The sequence below is a fragment of the Protopterus annectens genome, chromosome 13.part0 (genome assembly GCF_019279795.1).
Source record: "Protopterus annectens isolate FY-2018-M chromosome 13.part0, PAN1.0, whole genome shotgun sequence".
NCBI lineage: Eukaryota > Metazoa > Chordata > Ceratodontiformes > Protopteridae > Protopterus > Protopterus annectens.
In genome coordinates, this window is record NC_056747.1 from 1002399459 (window position 1) to 1002419519 (window position 20061).

A 20061-nucleotide genomic window follows, 5' to 3' on the forward strand; every position below is an offset into this window, starting at 1 on the left:
AACCAGAGATGGTATAAATGTTTTAGAGATATTCCAGAAATTTTATGAACATTTTATATAAGGCAGAGAAATGTGGACATCAAGAAAGAGTACAAATGGAACTATTTTTGGAAGACTTAATTATGCTAAGGTTAAAGGTAGAAGAGACTCATCAACTAAAGTTAAGATAGGAGGTGATGAGATAAAAACAGTGATGTAAAATCAATCCTCAGGAAAGTCTCAATGAATAGATGGTTTTCCTGTAGAAGTTTGGTAGGAGGTAAGAAAATTATAACAATCTGGTTGGAGGTAAGAAAATTATAATGATATGGAAGATTTTTTAGCAGCATTTTAAAAGGCGGGGAAGCACCAACCTTTTGGAAAAAGGTATGGTGGCTGTGATACCTAAAGATGTAAAAGACTGCTCAGACCCAGCTTCATATAGACCATTTCATTTTTAAACCATGACTATAAAATGTCTGTATCTATACTAGCTAAAAGAATTGCAAATGTATTCCCAAAATTGATGGATATGGATCAGTGTAGTTTGCTGGAGGACAGATAAACACTTGATAACACTAACAGAAGAGTAATGATCCAGAGTGAAGCAAGATATAAGAAAATACCTCTGATGTTGGTGGGGCTTGATGCAGAGAAAGCATTTGACAGAGTGAGCTGGGATTTTATAAGCAGGACATTGGAAGGATTTGCATTCCCTCATACAATAATAAGGTTACTTGGATATATGAAAGATTGCAGGCAAGAATTAAAGTCGGATGGTTCCTCTCAGATAAGCTGTGTTTAAACACAAGAACTAGACAAGGGTGTCTTCTCTCCCCTTTGTTATTTGCTTTATATTTAGAGACACTGGCAAGTAAATAAGAGACATAGATATGCAAGGATATAATTGGTATGGTAATCAAGAAAAGTTGACTTTATTTGCAGATGATATTATTTTGTACATGATGAATCTAGAAAAGGACATCTCAGTGTTATGGAACATTTTGAGACAGTTTCAAGTTTTTTCAGGATATAAAATTAGTGAAGATAAACAAAGACTATTGCCAAAAATAACGTACTCACACATGAATTGGTTCAGCAATACCCATATTGATGGGATCATGATAAGATGAAGTATTCAGGATTATGGATTAAAAATACTTATGTTATGGCAGCTAAGGATATGTGGGAAGAGACTAAATAAAAGATACTACAAAAATTGAGAAACTGGAAAATCGTATTTACAGATATGGATAGTAAGATACAAGCAGTGAAAATGTATTTAGTCCCTTTAGTTTTCTGTACAGGTCAGGCATACTTTTATCAATCTGAGAAGAAGTTGTGAACAATAATAGTTGAAGAACTAAAGGTATTTATCTGGGAAGGAAAGATGGCAAGGGTTAAGTGGGATAAACTGATCCTTCCAATAGAACAATGTGGCTTAGGTTTACCTGATTTGAAGGGACATTTTAGAGTTACACACTTAAGGCTCATCACATGCATAACACAAGCAGAAGATTATAATTCAAAGTGGAAAGGGAGATTGATGAAGCAAGATGAAAGTTCAAGAAATAGAGAGAGAGAGAGTGGGATTTTGGATGCATATCCCAAAGGATAATAGTAAAAATCATACAGAGTATCATATTCATAAAGTAGCAGTAAGTATTATAAGAACTAAGCAAATACAAACATGGAAAAATGAGATTTTGCCAATAAAGATGACTGCAAGTAGAGGTACAGAAATAGGCAAGAGGAGACTGAAATTAACTGGAGAAACATGTCAAAGAAACCAAGATACTGGGAGCAAATAACCCAAGCACAAAAGGAAGCAGAGTGGGATGAGGCCAAGAAGACATTTGGAATACTGGTTAAAGACTGCATTCCCTAATAGGGCTTGATCTTAGAGTACAGTAAAAGAAAAATGGATAGTTTTTTTTAAGTGGAAGACCTGCGCCGGTAGAGTTTTTAGTTTAATCTACAACAGAAGCAACTATTAGAAAAGTGACAATTAGAAGGGAATATAAAATACTGCGTGATATATACAAGAATCAATCAGAGGAGATTAGAAAAAATTGGGGAGAGAGAGTGGAAAAGCAATTTACAAGAAAACAAGAGGAAGATATGTGTATGGCTTCCAAGTATGCAACCAAGTCCATAAGGTTTAGGATATTTGGTGGAAGTGTTTGCAAAGACATTGTTATACTTTAGCAGACTATAAATAATTTTTCCTCAAGTAAAAAGCAAATGCTGGACATGTGATGCAAAAGAAAGACTTAAATGGGAACATATGTCTTTGGAATGTAATGAATTGGCAGATTTTAAAAATACCCTGCAGGGTACTATATCAGAAAAACTGGATGAGTAAATGGCTGAAGGCAAAGAACTGATTCTTTTGAGCTGGGATATAGTATCTGAAGTGCCTAGACATAGTAAGCCCTTGTTAAGAAGAAATCCATTGGTTGCCAAAAAAGCAATTCCTAGAAAATGGAAATCAAAGTCTACACCAGCTGTATTTGAAGTACTGAATATTATAAAGGAGATAAACAAACTGGAAGAGGGATCTTTAAAAAATGAAATAGCAAATTACTTAGAAGTAAATGGAAACTGTGGGAACAATACATGCAGAATAATGTTTTTAGAAGGAAGAGGAGTGAGGTTTAAGGGAAGGCAGGAATTCAACAATTTTTTGAAATTTTGGACTGGTGATAGTTGCAAAGAAAATATATGTGATGTATATTATATTTAAATGGAAAAATGTTAAAATGGTTTGTTTTACTTTTTTCTGTTAATGTATGTTTGCCTATGCCTTAAGTGATAATTTAGTAAAGGTGCATAAAAAAATGATCTATGAAATCGGGTCTATATTAGAATCTCGAAGGTTTAATGCTTCAAATCACTAAATATCAAACTTTACTGATCAAAACATTAAACCACCGAAATTCTAGTAGACCCTGTAAAAAAAAAAAAAAAAAAAAAACAAGTAAAGGGCGTTTAGGCAGGAGGGCAAGCCCCCCTGCACCCCTCACACCTCTCGCTACTTAAATATACCAACTCCAAGATCGCACTTTAACAGAGTATGGTGCAGAAAAGGAAGATTTCCCTTTCCTGCACTGTAGCGCGATCTTAGAGTTGGTATATTTAAGTAGCAGGGGGTGCAGGGGGGCTTGTGCCCCTGCCTACACTCATTAGTTTTTTTTGGTCCTAAAAATGTTTTTATAGGTGTTCAATCGTTTAATAGTTCGATGCATACAATTCGATGTTTATGCATTCAATCTATTAAACTTTCGTGATTATAATATAGACCCTATGAAATCATCTGCAGGTGATATAACCCAGGACACAGATGACCCAGTACCAAACACCTTAAGGAATACAGATTCATCTGGGGAAGAGGTTTCAGTGGACCACCACCCTTGCTGTTTCATTCTTAGAATGTTATCAAATGTGACATTTTCTAGAGGATATGTAGAGGAACCTTCATCTTCATCTAAATATGTGCCTTCAGTGACAAACTCTGGGTGAAAATTCTAAGTGCTTTGGAAAAAAAGAGACTTTTACTTGTTATTAAGATGGAGGTCTTGAAACACAAGTAAGGAAACTTCAGGTGGCAAATGAGATCTGATGTACTTTAGTGGACAAGAGGGAATTATGGGTAGGGGAGGAGTAACAACTTCACATTCATAGCTTTAGAAGAAGGCTCCAAGGTCATATCCAGTTGGATATGTTAACCCAAAGGTTGAAGCAGATGAAAATAGATATTGTTTTCTTACTTAACTTTTATAAATATTTACTATGATAAAAACTACTATACCATCCTGAAACTAAGTCATAATAAAAAGTAAATAATGTTCTGGAAATTATAAATATTCTTTTAAAACCAGGGAAAACTCCCAACCAAATTCACTTGTTAACCAAACCAACTAAATACCTTAGCTTTAATACTTGCTTTATAAATGCAGCCAATTCTCCAAATAAGCATTTTCTATTATCCAACCTACTCTATGCATGCTCAGTCATTATTTATTTATTTATCCTTTGTTGACTGGGTTAATTCCACTAGGTGAACCAAGGTGTTATTTCTACTGACTCAGGGAAATTAGGCCAGGGCACTGGGGAAATTCCACAATGTGAGAAAAAGACCTTAGTATCAGCATTACCTTTGAAGTTCGGTCTACATTTTTAAGAATTCCCAGATATGCTTTCAAATTGTGAAAATTCTATTTTTTTTTACCTGGCAATGTTAGTTAAAATATTTCTACATGCTGTTAATATTAGCTTGCATGTTCTCCTCTATTTTGTCTACACAATGGAAATCTGACTCAGGAGAAGTGGAACAGCAGAGCCGCATTTTCTGGGGCTATTCAGGGTTAATATCTCTGAAATTAGAACTTCAGGTCATCTGTGACAGACCATGGTCAAGTTCCATTCAAATAAGAGTCCCTGTTTCTTAATGGTTTGATTCCCAACCTCAGTCTTTCCTTTCAGGATAATAACTTATTACATTTGATGTTAATCCTGGGAAGGAAGTCATAACAAGATCCTGGAAGAGAAGGGGTCCCCCTTTTATTAATTGACCTCTGGTTACTGATGCAATGGGCTTGAAACCCAAACACAAGATACTAGGGTTCATTTAGCAATGCAGGATATAAGATCATGATGAATGAAAAATTTTCCTGTAGATCAAGATGTCTAGGATAGACACCTCAATAAATTCCATCTGTGATCTGATCAACTTTAGCAAAATCATTATACTTTTTTGACCAGGTACTTGGACACTTTACCCTGTTTTGGAGCAGTTCATTTAAATACATGATTATTTTGTGTTTTTTATGTAACTCTATTGTCTTAGAAGTGGTCCACATATTACCATGTATATATTTGAGGTTTACTATCATAACTGCGAATGGCACTCCTGCGACTATCATATATTCGAACATGGAAGGTCGTAAACGGTAATGTCAAAGGCAAAATAATCAAGCTAGGAATGGTTTTAACATGGGTCGAGGTAGGGGACATGTTTGTAGTTTGGAATAATACTGAACACCTACCTTGACCCATGTTAAAACCATTCCTAGCTTGATTATTATGCCTTCGACATTACCATTTACGACCTTCCATGTTTGAATATATGATAGTCGCAGGAGTGCCGTTCGCACTTATGATAGTAAACCTATATTTGAAGTAGGTCTGTTAAAATATTAGTTCTTACATTTTCTTTTTTCAGTCATTTAAAGATATGTTTTTCAGATGGTTGTGAAACTGCTGGATTTTGTATTTTTTATGTTAATAAAGTTGTATTTTTTAAGACATTTGCTTGTAAGCTGCTGCAGCTTTCACCTTTAAGAATGCGTGACAAGTAAGCAGCTCTGCACACTGCACTGATGAAAAGGAGAACAGTATAACAAGCACTGGAAACTGTTTTGTGTTAACTTACCACAAATTTGCCCATATCTTCCCTGTTGTCTGGAATATTCAAAAAGAAGGACCCGTGGCATGGCATATATAGTCTTACTTGTATTTGGTATGGGCTTGTGTATCACCAAAGGAAGCAGTACATTGTTATGCAGAGACTATGAAGGCTTCTATAAACTGTGAGAAAGAGGGGCCATTGCTGAGCATACATAGTATGGAAGATAAAGCACTAAAACATCAAAATCAATGCGTTCTTTGCTCTGCCTCACCTTGCACATGGAAGTATCTGAAGATAGGGACTTTCTGGTAAGAGTGAACAAAGAAAGGAAGCTGGAAAGCCCACCACAACCAGGCACTATGTATGACAGATCTCCACTGAAACACTTATACATAGATGTAAAAGGGAGGGAGAATTTGAAACACTTAATAAAACTAAGGAGATTTTACAAAGAGATCATGCAAACAATAGCAAGGACAAATGGGCCACAGGTTTTGATAAAAGGACCAGAGATCAAAGGAGGAGGATAATCTGTCCACTGGGTGAAATGGGGACTGATCTACTGCCAGGTGTATACTAGCAACCACTGATCTCCATAGTAAGAATGGGGTCTGCATTTGGAATATACCTTTTAACTCTGCCTTGTTTCTGCCTTCTGTTTCCTTTCTTTCTGCTTTTCTTGGCTATGAGATATTGTTGGTAACAGAAGACAGCAGGAACATTCAATGCTGTCAGACTGACAACATGTAAAGTACTATGAGACCAGCTAGAATGATGCAGCTTCATTATTCAATGACTTCTATATGGGAAAGACTGCAATACACTGCACTGGGCTTGTTTATACAAGACAGAGATGTCAGGAGCATGCCATCTAGGTGCTTGAAAGTACTGCATTCCTTTTTCTTACATAACTACATACTGTAAAAGATTATGGACAGTTGCTTCAAACTGTAGTATTTTGACTGATGTCAAGTGTTATTATATTCCTTATGCTTTTTTGAACTGTGTAATATTAGAATGATTAAATAGATTTTTACAGTATTGGTACAGATATGCATCTGCTTATTTAATGAAGCTACTGAATGTGTGTTTGCAAATGGTCTACCATTACCTGTGCTTCAGTTCTATACCTACAAACAAGCTTGTTTGAGAAAGTAATATCCTGACTGCTTCTTGAGGTGAAAAGTAAACTACTGGGTCATGAATGTGCATATGTTTGTTAGTTATGGGTTATTATCAGTCAATGATTGTTAGATGAGTATGTGCTGCGGTTTTGTGGGATTCTAGTTTTGTTTAAAGTAGGCATTTGTTAGTGAATGGTGGGAAGGTGTGGCCAGAAGAAGGGAATAACGTTAGTTAGGTATGTCAGTCCAGGGAGCTAACTTGACATGTATTAAGAAGCATAGATAGTGACTAGGCTGGTAGGAAGAAGATCAACAAAGGGTGGTTGTAGGAAAGCCTTGGGGAGACTGCACTTAGGATTAACCACACTCTTGGGATGGCCTGCACTGGTTAGTGTTGCTCACTGCAGAGAGAAGCATAGCTGGTCCATCTGGCCCTGCTCATGGATATTTCTGTTCTAACTCTGGGATGGCGGAATGCAGACACAGAAGAAGGAGGTTGGAGAAGGTATTAGATAAGGTAGGCATAAATATTGCCATGTAGAAGGAGAGGGAGATTAATAGACAAACACATTATGACAGGGTATTATGCAGCTGGTATAGAAAGCAGTTGATATTCCAGTGAAGAAAGAAGTTAACATGAAGGCAAAGGAAGAAAAGAATGAAGAAAAGTGGAAGGGAAGAGGGTGCTGGAAATATGTGCGAAATATATGCTAATTTGGGAGTGTAAGAAACACGCAACTGCAGGAAGGAATATGGGGGGTGCTATGTCACTGTGTGAAAGAAGGACAAAGGATAACATTAGCATTCTTTTACGGGTCAAACTGATAAGGAAGAGGTTCAAAAGACATTTTTGCAGAGAGATGTAGAACATGGGAAATTAAGTTAATAAAATGAGTTGAATAGCAGCAATAAATCAAGTGCTTTTGTCTCTGTTCGTTCAGAGACTTTTTCAAGATAAAGCACACAGTCAACAGTCTCTTTTTAAATAGTAAAAGACAACCCCCTTATTACTCCCCATCAATAAGATACATTCATCAATTAGAATCTCATAAATTATTCAACAGCTGGATAATTTTTTTTTAAAAAGTATAGAAACTGTATAAAAGATAAATAACACTCTCATTGAAAACCATACAATGCATAATATGTTGCAATAAAAACATTCACCATCCAAACATTTAAAATAAACTGTATGTATATGTATATGCACATACACGCTTCTCTTTTTATCTATTTATCTATCTAGTGCCTTCAATTTGAGAAAACACACTAAAGACAGGGCATTATTTATACCTGGCCAATTTGTTTCATTCATTCTAATTTGCTATATAGCCTCCTGTTTTTCTAATTGGAGTGTCCATGGGCCACGCCTTGGGTCAATTTCAAGTCTGTCCAGAATCATAAACTTAAAAGTATGATCAGGGAAATCATTACAGTGTTTTGCAAGGGCATTCATCTCTTTCTTCAACCTTATACCTCTAAGGTGTTCTTAAATTCTACTTTTAAGCTTCCTTTCAGTTTTTCCAATGTAGTATGCTGGGCATTTCATGCACAAAGCGCAATATACCACTCTCTCAGTCTGGCACAAATTTTTCTTTTTTATCTTTACCATAGTCCCATTTATTGCACAGAAGGGTCCCTCTAAAACATGTGTACACATTGTGCATGGCCCACATTTTTTCATATAGCCTACTATAGGTTTCTTAATGTTTGCTTCAAGAATATTTTTGGGGGTTCACCCCCTCTTGTATACTATGTTTGGTTTTTCACCCACCCATTCTCGAACATCGTTGCATGATCTAACAATTGCCCAATTCTTATGTATAATGTCTGCAATCATTTTATTGGACCTATTATAGGCTGTAACCAATGCTGACCAGGAGTATGCTACTCCCACAGTCTCAGTTTCCACCTCCACACTCTCCTTACTGGACCAATGATAGGCCGTAGCATCTACCACTCTAGCATCAGTTACCCCTATAGTCTCAGTTAATTCCTCAAGCTCATCTCTCTCTGTATATCCATTAAGGTCATCCATCCCTATAAGTAAATGTGGTTCATTTATATCCTGGTTAAGGATGGCTTTAAAGTGTCCTCTTTCTCTTTTATTTACTACTTCAGTAACTAACTCATTCACTAAAATAGTAGGATAACCCCTTTTAACAAACATTTCTTTCAATAATTCAAATTCTCCAAGGAATGCTTTAAAACAAATAATCATGCGGGCAGCTCTTACAAATTGCCCCTTTACGATGGCCTTTTTCTGTTTGTAGGGGTGAACACTGTTAAAAATGCAAGAAGCTATTAGAATATGTTTGCTTATGCTATGAGAGTGTTATTCATCTTTTATACAGTTTCTATACTTTTTAAAAAAATAATTATCCAGCTGTTGAATAATTTATGAGATTCTAATTGATGAATGCAACTTATTGATGAAGAGTAATTAGGGGGTTGTCTTTTACTATTTTAAAAAGGGACTGTTGACTGTGTGCTTTATCTTGAAAAAGTCTCTGAATGAACAGAGACGAAAGCACTTGAGTTATTGCTGATTTATTGCTGTTATTCAACTCGTTTTATTAACTTATTATTTTTTTCCGCAAATAAAGTGCTCTTTGAGTTAAAAGATTTGGTTGCTGTCCTGTATCTGCTGCCGTGGACTTTGTTTTGGAGTTTCTAGTTTCATTTTGCTGATATGTTAAAGAGGGGCTCAGTTAATAAAAGAGAGACATATTAGAACCCAAATAAGACAGGATGCTTGGAGCAACAGATTTTCATGTTAAGTGCCAAAAGGCATTACAGAAAGGGATGGAATATCTAGACTTAGTAAACATCTTGAGAAAGAAGTGGTAGGAGGTGAAAACATTTCTTCTCAAGAAGTGACTATACACAATCAAATAGTCTATTCAGCAAGGGAAGGTGGTTGAGGCAGAGGTCTTAGAAAGCAAGGTATCAGAATATGCAACAGTGGAGATGGTGTGCTGGAGATAAGGTTACCAGTGAAAGAGATGGTGATGGAGTACTGAAAGTAGAATTCTAAGTGGACAGTAGGTTAACTGAAGGAGACAGTAAGCCAGGCAACAGAGGAGGATAATGGAATGAGTGAATTGGGGGTATAAGAATGGGTTGACATAAAGGTGGGCTGGAAAGGCAAGATTATGATTCACATGAGGGTTATAAAAAAGGACAGAGAAAGACAGAGTGTGTGTGTGTTGGGGGGTGTTTGTATGTATGTGCATGTGTAAGACACAGCAAGAAATAAAATAATTAAAAACAATTGCAAGAGTTGTGATGTTCCAAAAGATTAACAGAGGTAAGAGATAAGAATGTGAAAATAAATGATAACTTGAAACAATTATGAGAATCTCAAATAGAGGTAAACTAGGGCCGAGAAGGACAAATGGTGAGCAAAAGGAAAATATATGTTAAATTCTTTGTTAGAAATTAATAAAATAGAAAATAAGAGTGCATGGGGACTAAGATGAGTAAGATAACATCATAATTATTTGCAAGGTATTAAGTTTTTTTTCATTTTTTTATAAGTTCATAAATATGCTGATCCAGAGTTCAAGCTAGAAGGCCATTGAGAAGATCAGCAGAGGGTGGTTGTAGGAAAGCCTTGTGGGGAGTTTCATATCTCAGTCAAAAGGTAAATCTTCTACCCAAAGATCTAAATTTCTTTTGAATTTTTCAAGAGTGTTAGAATGATGTGTATAGGAAGCCTGTTACACATAATTGGGATGATCTGGGTCCGATATGAGCATTTTTTTATTTATTTAGAACAACTGAGGTGAACTGTGTTTATAGTTAAATACACAAGTACATTTCTAAGTTAAGTGCCCATAGGAACTCAAAGTTGAAGGCTCAGTATGGTAGAATGAGTAGGCAATGTAGCATCTATAATGGAAAGTGAAAAAGATCTTGGGCAGGATTCACAAAGCCTCCGTGTAAGAGTTACAAGGCTTACACTGAGGCTGCAGTTAAACGGTGTAACATCAGCATGTCATGCATATTCATGAGGGCATGCTGACTCACACCCAAGGCTAACATGGTCCGTGTAAGACAGTAGGGGGCGTGTCCATAGGGCGAGCCCTGCAAACGGACACGCCCCCAGAAGAGTAACAGTCCCGAAAGTAAACCCCCATGACAGAGTCCATGTAAATGTCAATAAACACAACACAACACATGCCCCCACAGACTATTAACATAAAATGTAAAAATGAACAAGTTATATATTTTTATAACTTTTAAAGATGTTTGCCCGTGAGTGCGCTCGTTTGTGCGGGCGTGCCCGTCGCTAAGCCACAGTTAGCAGTCAGTGGAAAAGCATATAAGATCTAAATATGCAAAGTAAGCCAAGAAGCAATAGCTTAGCAGTAGAGATGTCGGCTGAAGAGGAGGCAGTCATGGTTCGAGCCCCCACAACATTAATTTTTATTCCTAGTGAAATAAGCACGAAACAATTCCCTGACATATATGTACATGTATAAAATTATTTTTATGTAAAATGTAATGAAATGGGCCATGTATTATGAAAAAATGTGTGAAAAAAAAAAAACAAATGTCAGAAGTGCCCATAGCTGAGCTACACTCTAACAAGCTGAGTATATCTGCCCGTAGGTGAGCAGTGGTTTAACAGGTGTAAAATGAGTGCCCGTAGGTAAGCAGTGGTTTAACAGGTGTAAAATGAGTGCCCGGGGTTGAGAAGAGTTCTAACACGCTGAAATTGTGTGCCCGTAGCTGAGCTGAGCATAATATGCGTGCTGACAGCCAAACGGTGCGTAAGCCAGCGTGACCCGTTTGCGCGGAGCTGCGCACCGCGCCAGCAAGCTAACCGACGGGCAACGTTAAGCAAGCTGTATCAAAACTGCCTTTACACAGACACACCTCCTAGCCTGTGTAGACAGTCATAAAATATAAAAAGCAATGGCCAGGCTCGAACGCAGGATACCATGCACCATAGTCAAAGTACTGAACCACTAAGCCATGACAGCTGCTCTTAGAAGTGCAGTAACAGCATATATATAGGAATGAATGGAAAGAGAAGCGTGACAAAGCAGGTTTTGTGAAGCTGATACATTTCCAAAATGGCCAATCACAGATAAGTGCGGGAAAAATGGCATATATAAGCCCCATAGGGGGGAATACACAGCATAACTGATTGTGGAACCGATTTGCAGTCAGGATGGCAGGTGTAGGAGAGGGTAGTTGCTTCCAAGCACAGAGGTGGGGCATTGAGGAGTCCAAATATATGGTTTGGCTCCTCTTCCATGATCATGAGGCCCAACTCATGCAGGGCCAGGTCCTGTGGGGAGCATACAAGGCTGAGGCGTGGGACCGGTTGGCACATGATCTCAGCAGTGCCACAGGAATACCAAGGACTGGTGAACAGGTCTGTCACCACCATGCAGACCTGAAGCGATGGAAGCAGGACCAACTGAACCGTTGGATCCAGGAGGCCCGGCAAATGACCAACGCCCCACTACTGAGTAAGTTACATGTAATTATTTATGTAAAAAGTTAACCTAGCTGATATTATGGAGATGTGTATTCCAATATTACTTCATTTATATTGCAGCTGCAGGTGTCCATTCTGCGAATCGCCGAGCCTATGCCGATAGGCTTGTGCGGTTGCGCCACCAGGCAGGTTAGCAATTCTCTCCCTGTAACTGTTAAAAAATATAAGTATGACAGCTTGCACAAGAGTGCAGTGTAGTCACCTATTAATATAAAGTGCAAGTAAACAGTGTAAGAGAGATTCTGCTAGTACTGTGTGATTACATAAGTGTGATGCAGCCTGTAATCCAAAAATAAAAATGAAACAAGTCTGAAATAAAGATGTTCCACCTGTAATATAATAGTACATAACCTGCAGCAGGCTGAAAATTACAGCTACACAAGCTGAGTAAAACACATGTGTGAAATATATCCCTGTTTAAATTCTGAAACATGACACAAGTGAGACTGTTGAAAAGGATTGTTATAACCAAGTAAAACATGTCAATAAAGCCTAGAATTAAGTACCATCCTGAATTGTAAAAATAAAACAAGTGAGAGTGTGTGAAAGAGGTATGAATCCACCAATAACGTTGTAATAACTCCTGAATAAAGTATACTGCAGTCAGTACAGAATGAAATGAATGTGACAGGCACAACCAAACAGCGAAATGTGTGGAATAAAGTACTGAAGCTGGAATATGTATCCCAAAATCTGGATATGTTGCTTTCAGTTTGCAATATGCAGATAGTATGGTTGTATGAAATACCGAACATCCACAGTTGTCTAGAGCCATATAAAGCAAATGTAGCAGGATGCTGTAGCTGAACAGAGCCAGATATGAATGTGTATGAATAAAAATTAAATGTATATTGATGTAGCAGTAACATTCCTATCACCAACATGCATAAGTTTACACAAAGGAAACTATAGTCAGACCTGTAGTGTGTGTGTATATCTGCAGCTAGTAGAAATGTACAGCATATGTATAGGTATTTGAAGTTGTTAATGAAATATTTCTTCACCCTACCCTATAACCACAAATAATCCATTCCATGTGAAATGGGTATGTGTATTCACAATTAACTCCCCTGGACAATTGTCCTGTTGGTTCATACATATTTGCATGTACGTTGATGCATGTGCCCTGTTCATACATCCAAACCTGATGGCCTGTTGCCATCACTTAACCCTGCATGCTGTTGGATTGTGTATTGTTGCTCAAATTATGCATGCATTATGCTTGCTGTTCAACGGCTTGAATTTATGGGTGTTTGGTTAATGGGAATACTAATGCATGCTGTTACAACTAATTGTGAATGGTATTGCACGTTACTAACCCAAACTGTCATTAAATAATGCAAAACATAGGACGACAGGGAAGGCGACTTCCAGTGGACCCACCTCTCCCACCTCAGCTGGCGAGTGCAGCTGGCAGTAGTACCCAGGCCGGACCCTCCTCCGGTGGCCCCGTGCCACCTGCAGGTGGAAGCACTGCAAGGGATGGGGCTCGTCCCCCCTCTGCAAGCATGGCCAGAGGAGAACATCCACTCACCCTCCATAGTGTCCGGACTGTGGTGCGTAGGGAGATCAGGCACGCTGTGCTTGGGCCCCTACACCAGCTTGAGGCATGGGTGGCACAACTCACAGGCATGCCTGCTGCCTGTCCTACACAGCCCCCAGCACAGCCCTGTCCTGGACAGTGAAGGCACAGTGGCAACTGCCCATAGGTGGGGATCTCAGTTCTACTGTTGCCATCTGTGGGCTCATGGGCTCGAGATATCCAAACATCCATCCCCATCAATAGTGTAACCCCCCCACATGTGGCATACACCACCCCTGTATGCGTCTTGTTTGTCTTGTCTGTTAACCTCCCCTACCTACCTCCCCAGCTATACCGACTTCCTGTACCTGACATACCATTCTCACCTGAAAAAAAAAAAGGGCACTCTGTACCCACAAAAAAATAACACCCCATACATAGCTGCCCATTTTGCACACATGTCTGCTGGACATGTAAACTGGCAATTACAATTGGCTGTACAACAACTATTATTGTTGTCCTCACACCTCTCTCAGGGATGGAAGGTTTCAAATTTCACACCAAATTACAAACATATGCACAGCTGTTGCTGACAAAGAAATGGGCAGCTATGGGCCTTTCCTACATCCCTCCTGCAAAACCCGAGCTTATTTTCCTACTGTCCTACCCTCTTTGTGCCCCCTTTTTCACCACTTTCCTATCTCCCCATTTTCTTTTCTTTAAAAGAAAATAGCGCGGGTGTATGCGAGAGTAAGCACTTTTAAGCAGTAGTAAGTGGGAGTGTGCTTATGTGCACTTAGCTAAGCGTGTGTGCGCGAAGCTAAGCGGCAGTGCACATGCGTGAGCTCCGCACAAACCAGCGCTAACCCGCTTACAACTGCTTAAAAGTGCCTTAGTCACTCTGAATGACAAGGCCTGTAGTTTTCTCAGCAGCAAAATAAAATACCTATGTCAGTCTCGAACCCAGGACCTTGGAAACACTAGTCTGCATAACTTACCACTAAGCCATGACTGCTATACAAGAACATTGTGCTGAAAGAAATATATCATAAAATAGTAGGAATTAATGTAAAGGGAATATAGCAAGTCATGTACACAAAGCATGTCATGTATATTTACTGTCAAGTCTAGTGGATTTGTAAAATAGTACTGTGTGATGAGAAACAGCCATGCTAGTTGGTAGCTACTAAGTAATAATGTCACAGTAGCATCTGGCAAGCCACACACATACTCAGCGCAGGATAAATACTGCCATAGTTGAATAGTTAAGAGCCCAGACATAGCAACTGTGACTGAGTTACAGGGATGTCCCTGATGTGAAAACAAATATTAGCTGTGCCCCACTGACACCCTGTGAAATGTACTAACAGTAGGCAGAAAGGTGTAACTACACATGCAATAGTAACTATGAATTACTGAAAGTATGCACCACTTGCACGTCACAAATGGTGTAGTAATACATATGCTCGAAATAACCCACAGTCACAACTGCAGAATATCAGAATATTTCATTGGAGTATCCCACTGATATGTACCATTCCATGAGGCTGATAAAAGATGCACCTGAGAGTATCTGAGGCCTGCTCAGCAGCATGATCAAATAACCTTGTAAGTGTCAAGGCCCACACCATGGCCAGACCACACTGCATGCAGTAAGACCCTACCGCAACAAACACATAGGGAATTGCTGCCCAAACAGATTTAGCAAGCATTACAAGCTGTGAATGTAAATGGAAAATAGGAAAGCCATAGCAACACATTACAGGAAAGACACCAAGCAGGCATACAAGGAGTGAATGTAAAGGCCAAATATTGAAGCCATAGCAACAGATTGCAAGAGCCACTGCTATATACCAGTTACACCACAATCCCCACAGGAAAGCACACACACCCATATACACAGTATTACTAGTCGTAGGTGTCAGTTTACATACACATGGAGAAGAGGACACTGGAAGAAGGAATACTCAGCTTACAGAACAACATGCATTGCAGTGTCTACAACACAGCATGAAATATGAGAGACATACCAACCCTTACACTCACAGAACAGTGTCCACAGCAAACCAGCATTGTCCCCACCCTGATAATCTGAAAGGGCTACGCCTACCTAACAGACCTTTTTATAGCACTGTCCTGAAATCACAGTGAGAACTGCAATCACTACACAACAGGCTGCATGCAATTAGTAAATGCTGGCTAACAATTGGTGCACACCACTTGTGACTGGCTCTAAGTCTGACATGGCACCAGTGATTTTGACTTTAGGGTTTCTATCCGTTAGCTGGTTTGCAACCCATCTTGTGACATATGGATTTACATTTAAGCTGTTGAGCATGTCTATGATGCCAGAGTGGGGTATTGTGTCGAAAACTTTAGCCAAGTCCAGGTAGGCTGTATGGACTGCTGTGCCCTCGTCAATGGCTCTAGTGACTGATTTGAAAAGGTCAACCAGGTTCAAAAGGCAGGATCTGCCCTCAACAAAGTCGAACTGGGTGGGATCAAGTGTCTGTAAGTCCCTAATGTCTCTGTGTATGAGTTCCATAATGATTCTTTCCATAGCGTTGCATACCAGGCTGGTTAAGCTTATGGGGCGGTAGTTACCAGGGTCTGTAGAGGTGACTCCTTTGTGGAGTGGGACTACTGTTGCTGTATGCCAGTGTCCAGGTACATATGCTGTAGTAAGGCTATGGTTAAATAGCATTTTATGTGCGGTTTTAGCTCCTCTTGGAGTTCACGTAGCATGCAACCTGCGATACCGTCGGGTCCCATTGATGCTGTGTTTATAGCTTTGCTGAGGGCAGTTCTTAGCTGGACATCTGAGATGACAGGGAGGTTAAAGTCAGCTGGGATAAGTAATTCCTCATGTTGGGGTGAGGGAGGGGAGAAATCTGCACTGAACCTGTCTACCAGAATGTTGGCAATATCTGTGTGTTCAGTGTAGTTTTTGTCACAGTGAACTAACTCTGAACATATCTGAGGGTTTCCACCCAGGTGTCTAACATAAGCAGAAGAAGGCCTTGTGGTTATCTGTAGTGTCCATAGCGATTTTCCTCTCATTGTTGGCCTTACATGTTTGTATGAGAGAACGTAGCTTTCTACTAGTGCTGATCAGAGATGCCTTATCTTTATGGAATTCTGCTCTGTCGTGCAGTAGCTACCTTCTGCTGTTATACAATTTGTTTATGGCTGGGGTCCACCAGACAGGACGCCTGCCCTTGGTGGAGAGGGTCTTGGTTTTATCTGGGATTGCATGATCCATGCATTCTTGGAGATGTTGGTAAAAAGCATTTGTGAAGGAGTCTGCATTGTGGGATGTGGTTTCCACTGGCCCAGTGGGCTCAAAGGATACCAACTCAGTTTTAAGAAGTGTAAAGTCGGCATTTGAGAGGTTTCTCACTGTAATCTTTTGTGTTGTGGGGGAGGTGGGATATGTATATCCAGGGTGATTAGTCTGTGGTCAGATGTGACTAGTGAGGCGTATACTTCCGGTGTGTAGCACATTGTCCCCATGTTTGTGATGATCAGGTCTAGTATATTATCTCCCCTTGTGGGAGAGGTGACTAGCTGTTCCATTGCATTTGACTTAGTGAATTCCGGGAACCTTTGGGCTAGGGTGTTTGGGCTAGAATAATGCACCCAGTGTATGTTATGGTAGTTAAAGTCTCCCAATATGATGGTGTGTGGTGGGACATTCATATCCTCCAATGTCTTCAGGAAGGCTGACTGTGGTTCCTGAGATTGGGATGGTGGTCTGTAACATGCTGCCAGTTGTATAGCAGGTTTGCCTAAGGTTATTTGCACCTGAATGGTCTCTGATGCTTCATGTGTTGCCACTAACCTGGAGGTGTGAGTGTCCTTCATGAATATGGACACTCCCCCTCCCTTTTTGTTTTACACTCCCCCTCCCTTTTTGTTTTGGCCTGAGTTTTGGGGCCAAAAAGCATGATGCGAGGTATAGCCTGGTACTGCTGGTGTGCTCTCAGGAGCCTTGAACCAGGTTTCACTTACTGCACAGACATTGAGATTGATAGAATATGTACGTACAGATATATGTAATATACACATACATATATAGATATATGTAGATACATATACATATACAGATAGATCTGACTGACAACAGATATTTTATATATATATATATATATATATATATATATATATATATATATATATATATATATACACAAACATATATATATATATACACAAACATATATATATATATATACAGATATATACATATATATATATATATATATATATATATATATATATATATATATATATATATATATATATATATACTGTGTGAGGCACATGTGTGCAGATGTATTGCAACAGGTGCCTGATGACAAAGGCATGGAGTGAACACCAGTGTGGATACTGGAGTACCATACCCCATTCCAAAACACTGACACCAGTAACCACCACATATGTGCATGCCTGCCCACCACTGCATGTGTCAAGGGGGAACAGTGGCAACAAGTGTACAATAGGCTCCCCATTGATATACACAGTGGCACACTAGTCCTGTAATACCTGCACATGGAATGTGTCAGCGGATATGGTGTGTCAGCTATGGACATGTAGGTCACTGCACCCCTCTACACCCCACAATGTCCTACACAGTATGTACCTTCCATGACAGCTACAGATATGGAGAAGGACACAGACATACGCAAGTAACTGTGTCAATGCACTCAAACACATTACCTATGCAGAGTGACTGACAAGACCATAGAGCGCACACAGACTACCTACATAGAGGTTACCACTGGTAGATATACATAGTTTGGTCACACCCATGACAGTTGTCTAACAACCATGGTAACACCTCCAACATCCACAACACAAATTACCTATGTCTGTCGTCCTTGTCACTGCAGTATAGAGCACATGGTGGAGGTACAGGTCCCTCCCCACAGATACGACATACCCTGGAGTAAACCACAGAGAATTAAGAAGCAAGGCTCCCCAAGAGTAGATGTCAGACATACCCCTGCTGAATGTTATGCAGATAGGTAATATGCCATATGAGTCACCCTGTGTAACTGTTTGTAAGGAGCAGGTACGATTGTAACACATGTGTCACAAGGGGCAGGGTAGCATAACAGTATGCTGCTGTAGGCCCAAGGCCAAAAACACACTACCTACCTAAGACACAATGCACACCCATGAACATACTGCAAACCAAATATGTGAGGTGAAATGAGTGTGCCAGTGACTGGGTGTATGTTATGTACTGGTGTGATTGCTCACCATGACTGTCTGTCTGTCATGGTAGCGTGTGCCCTAGGTGTGAGGCCAGAGACAGATGTGTGAGGTATTGCGATCAACACATACTACATTGCCATATGTTGTGCTGTGTTACCCTGTATGTCACCGTGGTGTAGGTAGGGTTATGGCAAGTAAGAGTAGTGTGCATTACCAGTGAAATATGTAATGTGCATTGCATGCAGTGCATGTGTTGATAATATTCCCCATACAGTACCTTGATACAAACCCCCAGTGTGAGGTTGTGCATTGGACTTGAACCAGTGTCCTGACTGCTGCAGTATACTAGTCTGCCGTATGGAGTGTGCCAGGTACTGTTGCACAGTTGTCAGATGAGCACTGATATCTGGTCATTTACATGTGTATCCCCCAATAGACAGACAGATGCTATATATGGTGGCTAAGTTATATCACTACAGTCGAGTATTATGTGTATTATGTGCGCCATAGTTTGCTGACAGATATTGCTGACATATTTTCCTTCTCCTTTTCAGGGCTATGGTTCACCAGCGAAACCCTGTGTACTCCGCTACAGAGGAGGAAGAGATACACCAGAGCCTGGTGCGGGATTTCACAACACTCTTTTCCCGCACCAGCCAGAACCAGCAGAAGAGGGCTGCATTGTGGCAAGACCTGGTCCATCGGGTAAATGACATAGGCACACATAACTGGACATATGAGCAGGTACGCCACCACTGCAGTGATTTAATTAGAAATGTCCGTCAGTGTGCATTGGATATCCACAGGCAGCAGCTTGCCACAGGTGGTGGGGTATCTAGACATCCCCCCCTCACCAGACTGGAGGGACTACTCCTAAGTGTTGTGGCTCTAGCCCAACAGCAACAGCAGCAGCATACATGTGTAATGATGGAGGCTGGAGCCACCCAGCAGCAGGACACGGAGCGTGCATGTAACATGCCATGTGTATAGTTGACCTTTCTGTACACTGTTAGGTTATGCATGTGTGAGGTGTGTCCTCATTTTGTAGCTGTAATCTTGGTAATTATTGTGCAAGAGTGATATTCTCAATATCAGCAGTAGACCTGTGGAAGCTAACTGTTGCTCTACTGAACTGTATCATACCCACAGTATCAATGGCACAGTTGTGCCCACTGACAATAAATGTCTCATTTCTGCAGGTCCCTCTGGTGTAACAGCAAGGCAGCCTATCCATGCTAGTGAGTGTGTAATACCATTGCCTTCAATTCTCTTGATACTAACAGTAATAATA